Below are 7,816 nucleotides of genomic sequence, written 5' to 3'. Positions count from 1 at the left end.
ATAAATGCCGCAAAATTTAGCAGCATTATCTATAGAGGTATTTTTTGCGGCACTTGTAAAAACGCCGCAAATAGTTTTAGCGGTGCTTAAAAGCGCCGCTAAAGACCTTAAAAAACGCCGTTAAAAGTCAATTTTGCTGCAGTGCTTGGGTTAGATTCAGTGTTACTCGGCAGACTACCTTGTGGTTGTTCGGATATCAACTTGGCGAGCTGTCCAATCTAAGTTTCGAGCCCCTAGATTGATGCTTGTTAATTTTTGAGTGCCGTCTCGGTATTCTAAAAATGAGTTTTTGATACCGAGATGAATTTGGTTAGCATCTCCTCAAGGTTCGGCTTTTTCTCCTGCTGGTACAGTGGTTTCTGAAAGCTTGGAGGGGGTGGTGGTCTCTGATTTCCTTGGCCTCCCCATGAAAAATTTGGGAGGTTCCTCCAACCTGCATTGTAAGTATTACTATAAGGATTGTTTTGAGATCGAGGATTGTTACCCATGTAATTTAACTGCTCGTTCTCCATGTTGTGGCCATAAAGTGGTTATTCTGAACTGCTTGATCCACCTCCACTTGCTTCGCACTGCATTACTGGGTGAACCTGTGAAGAACTAAAAAAACCATCAATTTTCTTATTCAAAAGTTCTACCTCATTAGAGAGCATGGTGACCGAATCGACGTTATAAACGTCGGATATTTTTAATGGTTTTGTCCTCATGACTTGCCACTGATAGTTATTCAGTGACATCTCTTCTATAAATTCATAGGCATCTTCAGGTGTCCTATTATTTATGGTTCCGCCAACAGCTGCGTCAACCATTTGTCAAGTCGAAGGATTTAGGCCATTATGAAATGTTTGAACCTGTAGCCAAAGTGGTAACCCATGGTGAGGGCATCTTCTCAAGAGGTTCTTGTATCTCTCCCATGCATCGTAGAGTGTTTCTAAATCCATCTACACAAAAGAAGAGATATCATTACGTAATTTAGCCTTTTTAGCCGGCAAAAAATATTTTAATAAAAACTTGTCGGTCATTTGTTCCCAAGTAGTGATTGACCCTCGTGGTAACGAATTCAACCACTGTTTAGCTTTGTTTCTAAATGAAAAAGGGAATAACTGAAGGCAAATGGCATCATAAGAAACGCCATTAATTTTAAATGTATCACATAGTTCCAAAAAGTTTGCCAAGTGAGCATTGGGATCTTCATCCTGCAAACCATCAAACTGAACAAATTGCTGTATCATTTGAATTGTGTTAGGTTTCAGTTCAAAAGTATTTGCAGCTACAGTAGGTCTAACTATGCTCGATTTAGTTCCTGTTAAAGAAGGTTTAGCATAATCATACATAGTGCGTGGAGCAGGATTCTGATTAATAGCAATCGCATGAGGTAGCGAATTTTCTTGGTTTTCAGCCATCTCCTTGGTTGTGGTTGAAGTATCGTCCTCTTCCTCTTCCTCTGTGTATCGTAAGCTTCACTTTATTTCTCTTCGATTTTTGCGAACTGTGCGATCGATCTCACTATCGAATAGTAATGGTCCTGATGGGTTTCTTCTGGTCTTAAACTAGAAAAACCTATCAGAAAAAAATAAATGAAGAATTAGAAATGAAAATAAAAATTTAAATTGCAATAAAAGTAAAATGGCTAAAGTAATAAAAATCGAGTGTTCCTAATATCCTAGTTCCCCGGCAAGGCGCCAAAAACTTGATACGTGATATTCGTGACAGGTTTTAAAGATTTATAAATGAATCGCTCTTGAGATTAACTTATTATCACGATTAAGGAAAGTGTACCTATCGAACAGTAGTATAGTTCAGTAAGACCGGATTGTCGAACCCAAAGGAACCACGAGTACTAGTATTTACTTCCTTTTTATTATCTAGCCTAAAAATTAAGAGGTTTGGTTATCTAAACTAATTACTAAACTAAGAATGCACAGAAAGAAAATTTGGGGAAATACTTTTGGGAAAATTCGGTTGATTAAGACAATACCTAAGGAAAAATCCACCTAGACTTCACTTGTTATTTGACTCTGAATCAGATGATTTATTCATTTGACTTGATTTGTAGAAATCCCTAAGTTATATTATTATCTCTCTCAAGACTAATAACGTCTAACCCTAGGTTAAATAATTGAATTCTCTTTCTAATTAACACCCTAGAATTGCATTAACTCAATCTATGGATTTCCTTATTAGGTTTCACCCTAATCTGGCAAAATCTTATCACATTATCTATAGGCGTGTAATTGATCGCAATGACTCGTAACAAGTAATAAATTTTTATAATGAAGATCAAACCTAGACTAACTATTATCAAAACGAAAAGGCAAGCGCACCTATCGAACAATAGTATAGTAATGGCAAGACCAGGATGTCGTACCCAAAGGAACCAAAAGTACTAGTAATAACTATCTTTTTATTATCTAGCCTAAGAATAAAAGGGTTTATTTATTAAACTAATTATCTAAACTAATTAACTAATTTAATCAAAGCAAAGAGAAAGTTTGGAGAAAGACTTGAAGAAAAGCAATTAATAAAGATGACACACAAGGAGGAATCCACCTAGATTTCACTTGTTCCTTGACTCTGAACCAGAAGATTTATTCACTTGGCTTGATCCGTGAGACTCCCTAACCTTTGTTATTATCCCTATTCAAGACTAATAACGTCTAACTCATACATTGAATAGCCGAGACTTTTCTCTAATTAACACTCTAGGGTTGCATTAGCTCGATCTATGGACTCCCATATTAGGTTTCACCCTAATCCGGCAAAATCTCGAAACCCTATTTCTAGGCGCCCGATCAACTTTACTTAATTATGCCAAATCTACTCTTAGGCAGGGCCTATTCCTCCTCTACATAAGCACATCAAATCATGAATTAATATCCAGAATATTAACTCAAGCATTAAGAACACATAATTAAGAACAAATTAAGTATTTATCATACAGTTCAGATAATAATAACAGGATCCATCATAGGTTTTATCCCCCTTAGGTATCTAAGGGGTTTAGGTCATAATAAAATAAGAGTACATCTCAAAAGTATAAAAATAGCAAAACATAAAGAAAACTCTAAAACCCCTGAAGGAATTCTAAGAGAGATCTTCAGTCTTGGAGTAACTCTGGCTTTTGAGATGGATCGTCTAGCTTCCTTCAAGTAATTCTCGGCTTGTGGTTCTGTGTTCCAAAAAGTTCTGGAGAGAGAGCCCCCTTCTAGGTCATACTTAGGGTGTTTATATAGGCTTTTGATTGGCTTTCTTGCCCCCTAAGTATCCTTTTTCCGTGTAAAATACAACTCCTTGAATAAGGGACACGCCCGTGTGCCACAGCTGTGTAACGTGGTTGCCATGCCGTGTTCGTTCCATTAAATTGCCACGGCCGTGTGGGCTCAATGGCCAGGCCGTGTGAGTCGTGTAAACCTTGGTCGACACCCTCGAAAGGCACGAGCATGTGAGCTGCCTGTGTGGCAAGGCTTAGGCCGTGTGGTCTTCTCGATTTGGTCCGTTTTGTCCCTTTTTAGCTCGTCTTTGGCTCCTTTTGACCCTTGGTGCTCTCCTGAGTACAAAACATGAAATAACCAGATTAAGAGCACCAAAATCCACAAATGTAATAGTAAACATCCATCAATATGCTAAGTATTTGGGGTAAAAACATGTATAATTTGGCGTTTATCAAATAGCCCCACACTTAAGCATTTGCTTATCCTCAAGCAAAATTTTCACTTACTGCTAGAATTCATTCTTTTCAATCACATAATTATTACTGATAATGTTACAAATTATTCCATGGAAATTTATACAGTGAGAATTTAACTATAGGGGCATTAAAAGTCTCAAACAATCTAAATCGGATATCTCGATAATAAAATTATAGGTGAGCTCCTTCCATTAAGTAATTAACTTTAGTCCTAAATACACAAGAGATAACATTCTAACTAAAGATTCACTCAAATCACTCAAAGTGTTTAAGGGTCAAGATTAAGAACTCGATTGTCTAACATGAAAAGTTATTACTATAGGCTTGCATGAAAATCAAATCTCCACCACTTGTAAATGATATGATACACTAATCAAAAGGTCTTTGTATGGTTGTAATGGAGTTTAGGTTATAGGTATGGATACAGGTTGAAGAACAGGGGTTAGAATCGAGATAATTTCAATATGTTACCCCACTATCAAAAACTTAATCACTGAATCACAAACAAATAGCTAGAACTATTTTACATGAGTTCATGACAACTTTAGCTTGCTGAGAATTACACACACAAATTTTTTTAAGAACAAATTAAGTTAATACAATACAGAAATTATACTTCATGATTCAGTAACAAAAAATGGTGAACATAGTGAGGTAACGATATTAAATTCAATCTCGATAAAAAAGGTCAAATTAAGTCAGAGGATTTTAACAATAATGGGTTAATGGGTTAATGACGAGGGTTAATCAATGAAAAAGGGTTAGTAGGCTCAACGGGGGTTCACTAAGGGTTTAATTATGTGGGAAGGATTTTTATGGAGTAAGTGGGTTAAATCCTATGTGCCTTTACCATCTCAGTATATCAAATCATACGTGTGATCTTGACATGTATAATCGAAGCAGGTTCTAGAATAACAGTTTAATGTTGACACACTCAAACCACAAAAGAAGTGAGAAGAAAGAAAGATATATGCTCAAAAGGCTCAAAAGGCCCAAAAATCTCACCAAAAATTTGGGTTTTCGATGTCATTCCTGTATACTTAAGATTTCAAGATAATACCTCAATTCAGGAAAATAACCTAAAAATTTTAGTTCTCAAATTATCAACTTATCATGCTTGATTCTCTAATGTCTTATAATCAAATAATCATGCATAATTCCCTTGGTCTAATTCATGACTTATCAATAATAATTATAGATCAATCAGGATTCATTCGATCTGGATTATGAGAACATCACTTAAACACAAGACCAAATTCAGGGATTTGAGAATAATGCAAAAAGTTAGGTTTCATGTTCACCCCCCATACTTAAGATGCACATTGCCCTCAAGTACAAAGATAGACTATTCAATATAAAGAAAATCATAAGAGGGAAAGAGGTGAAACTCCCTATTAGAAGGATGCGAAGCTTGATTCTGAGGATGGAGTGTTTGGGGAAAATGGCAGCGGCCACTGTTCTTGGCTAGATGAAGATATTGGGTCGTTGAACATGGCACTCGTTAGGTATTGTTCCCTATTTGTTTCCTCATTCCGTAAAATATTCCTAGCAACTTTGCTTAGAAGTCTGTAGAATCATGAAGAGTTTATTAAAAATTGGTGTAGAAGAGAGCGTAATGGAATTACTTATTAGAAAGACCAGAAAATGGGAAAAAATAAAATGTACTAATATAGATATGTCTTTATAATGAAAAATAAACATAAACATAAACATAAAAATAAAAATAAAAATAAAAAAAATAAGAGGATTCAATGATCTTCGTCGGTGGGGTCCTCAGGTGGTGGTGCTGGAGTGTCGATGTGGAAATACTGGCACAGTTACTGCATCATGGCCTGTATGTCGTCTATCTGTCGGTCCCGCCGTCGATCTCGCTCGTGAATCATCTCGAACTATGTAGTGCAATATTGCTCGAAGTAAGCGAGTCGGTCGAAAAGGTGCACCAATGAAGCAGGCGCATGAACTGCTTGTTCCCTAGATGACGCAGTGGAAGGCTCCTCATGTTGTGGGGGAACATCATCAGGGATGTCCTCAAGATCCTCCTCGTCAATGGCATGAAGGAGACGGCACTGAGGAGGATCGATCCCACGTCGGTGTTCGATCATCCTCATGTGTAACATAGTCGCGATGCCCTGTGGGGACATCTGACCGATCAGTGTAAGTGCAGATGACTGGGCCACGGTGTCGAGGAGGACGAAGTGTCTGGTAAGGCTCGTCACGTAGGGGCCGATGGAGATCACTCCCTTCCGATGCCGTTCGGTCTGATGGCGAATGACGAAAGTAATGAAGTATGCCAAATCAGTCACGTGTTCATTTGCCATGCACCATAAATAGTAGGCGTCATGGGTGTTGATGACGCCAGTGCTTTCTCTCCTCCCGGTCAATGTGTAAGCCAATATGGCATGGAGATAGCAGAGGGAAGGGGGAGTGCTGAGGCCTTCGGGCGCCTTCCAGCACAAGGAGGGGGAGATGTGGATATTGCGTGGGAGTGCATTCATGTCCTCCTCCTCCATAAACTCATCGGTATAAAGTCCTACAGCAACTCCAAACTCTGGGACACTCATCGCACGAACTAGACCGCCTAATCGAAAGTGAATGGTGCCTGGGTCGTCATTGTTCGTCATCACCACCTATAAATGAAAAGTAAAGCATAATTCTAAGGTTAGCTCTAAATAAGTGGGCTCGGTAATAGCGAAGATTCGTTCCCATGGGTCTGTAGACAAGAGGGCACGGATGGCATCAGCGAGTTGGACTTGCTCTACGGTAGCCCAGTCGATGTAACGACCTGTGGTGATGGGTCGTGTGCGTAGTATTTGAAATAGCTCCTCCTACGAAGCTTGTGGAAATTTAAGGAACGGGTGCCGAACTTCAGCTGTAGCTCGTACCAATGAAGAACCCAGTCCCCTACGTCTCTTCGAGGATGGGACCGTGACCATCTTGCCACTTGATGACGACATAATATACCTGAAAATACATGAGCACTGATAGAATCCAAGATACATCAATAGTTATGCAATTGGCCTAAAACTAGTATATGCTATTTAGTGTTTTAAATAAGCCAAATATAGAAAATTCTAAAGCAAATTCTTAACTTGTCTAAAACATATTTGTAATAGTAACAATATCTATGTAAAACATGAAAAATACTAATGTAACAACACAAATTGGAAAGACAAGGTTAAGAAAGTGAACCAATGGCTGTTGTAGGGCGGTGCACGGGCATGTGACGCGGAGAGGAAACCGTGTGGTGGGAAATGGAGGGTATAGGGAGGGGGAAATGGGGATTAATGCAAGTGGAGTGACTTTGAGGTTGGTTTGGGGGTTAGGGAAGTGAGAATCTAGGGAATGGTGGCTGGAATAGAAACTAGGGGTTGGGAGAGGGTGGATTTCGGCAAGGGTTTTGAAAGGAGGAAGAAGATGAACAGTGGTTTGTTTATATAGGGGAGGGGCACACGGCCTAGGGCCACGCCTGTGTGCTGTGAGGGTAGCCCGTGTTTTTCATATTTTTTCAAATGTGGTTGTGCCCGGCTACTATCACACGCCTATGTGTCTTGGGCGTGTGTGGCACTAGGCCATGTCGCACGGCCGTGCCTAGCGTTGTTCGCTTATCCTACACCATTGTGTTATAGTACCATACCCGTGTATTGTTGTACACGGCTGAATGGCACGGGTGTGTCGTACGCCTGTGTCAAAGAAATAGAATCGAGCCTTGTCCCTAGCACGCCCGTGGTTTTCTATCCCACGCTCGTGTTATTCCTATCAAGTTCACCCACGGCCATGTCGCACGGTCGTGGGGATTTATCGCACCCCGTGTTTTGAGAAAATCATGTCCTGCTTCAACACGGCCATCTTGTACAGCCGTGTCTCTTCCCTTGTTTGGCCACGGCTTCAGGCATGCCCGTGTGCCTGGCCGTGTGTGCTGAAAAATTTGAAATTCAAAGATAAAGTTAATGATTTGAAGTGTTAGAAATTAATTAAAAAGAAAGAAATCAAAATATGTTAGTACTTGGGTTGCCTCCTAAGAAGCGCTTATTTATAGTCTAAGCTCGACTTACCTCTCCGTTGATTTATCATGGTGGGTTGAGGAGTTCATACTCCTCGTTCCTGCTATCAATCTTAAAACAAGGTTTTAAT

General features: G+C 39.5%; 1 non-coding gene across 1 annotated transcript; it reads left to right on the top strand.

Moving 5' to 3' along the window:
- The first annotated feature begins 864 nt into the window (after positions 1–864).
- LOC121206304 (small nucleolar RNA R71) lies at positions 865–971 on the top strand. The gene has a single exon (XR_005901387.1). It is a non-coding gene; the product is annotated as a small nucleolar RNA R71 (small nucleolar RNA).
- The last annotated feature ends 6,845 nt before the right edge of the window (positions 972–7,816 follow it).

This window comes from Gossypium hirsutum, chromosome A01 (genome assembly GCF_007990345.1).
Source record: "Gossypium hirsutum isolate 1008001.06 chromosome A01, Gossypium_hirsutum_v2.1, whole genome shotgun sequence".
Taxonomy (NCBI): Eukaryota; Viridiplantae; Streptophyta; class Magnoliopsida; order Malvales; family Malvaceae; genus Gossypium; species Gossypium hirsutum.
The sequence above is the reverse complement of the archived record's forward strand: the minus strand, read 5'-3'. Positions and strand labels throughout refer to the sequence as shown.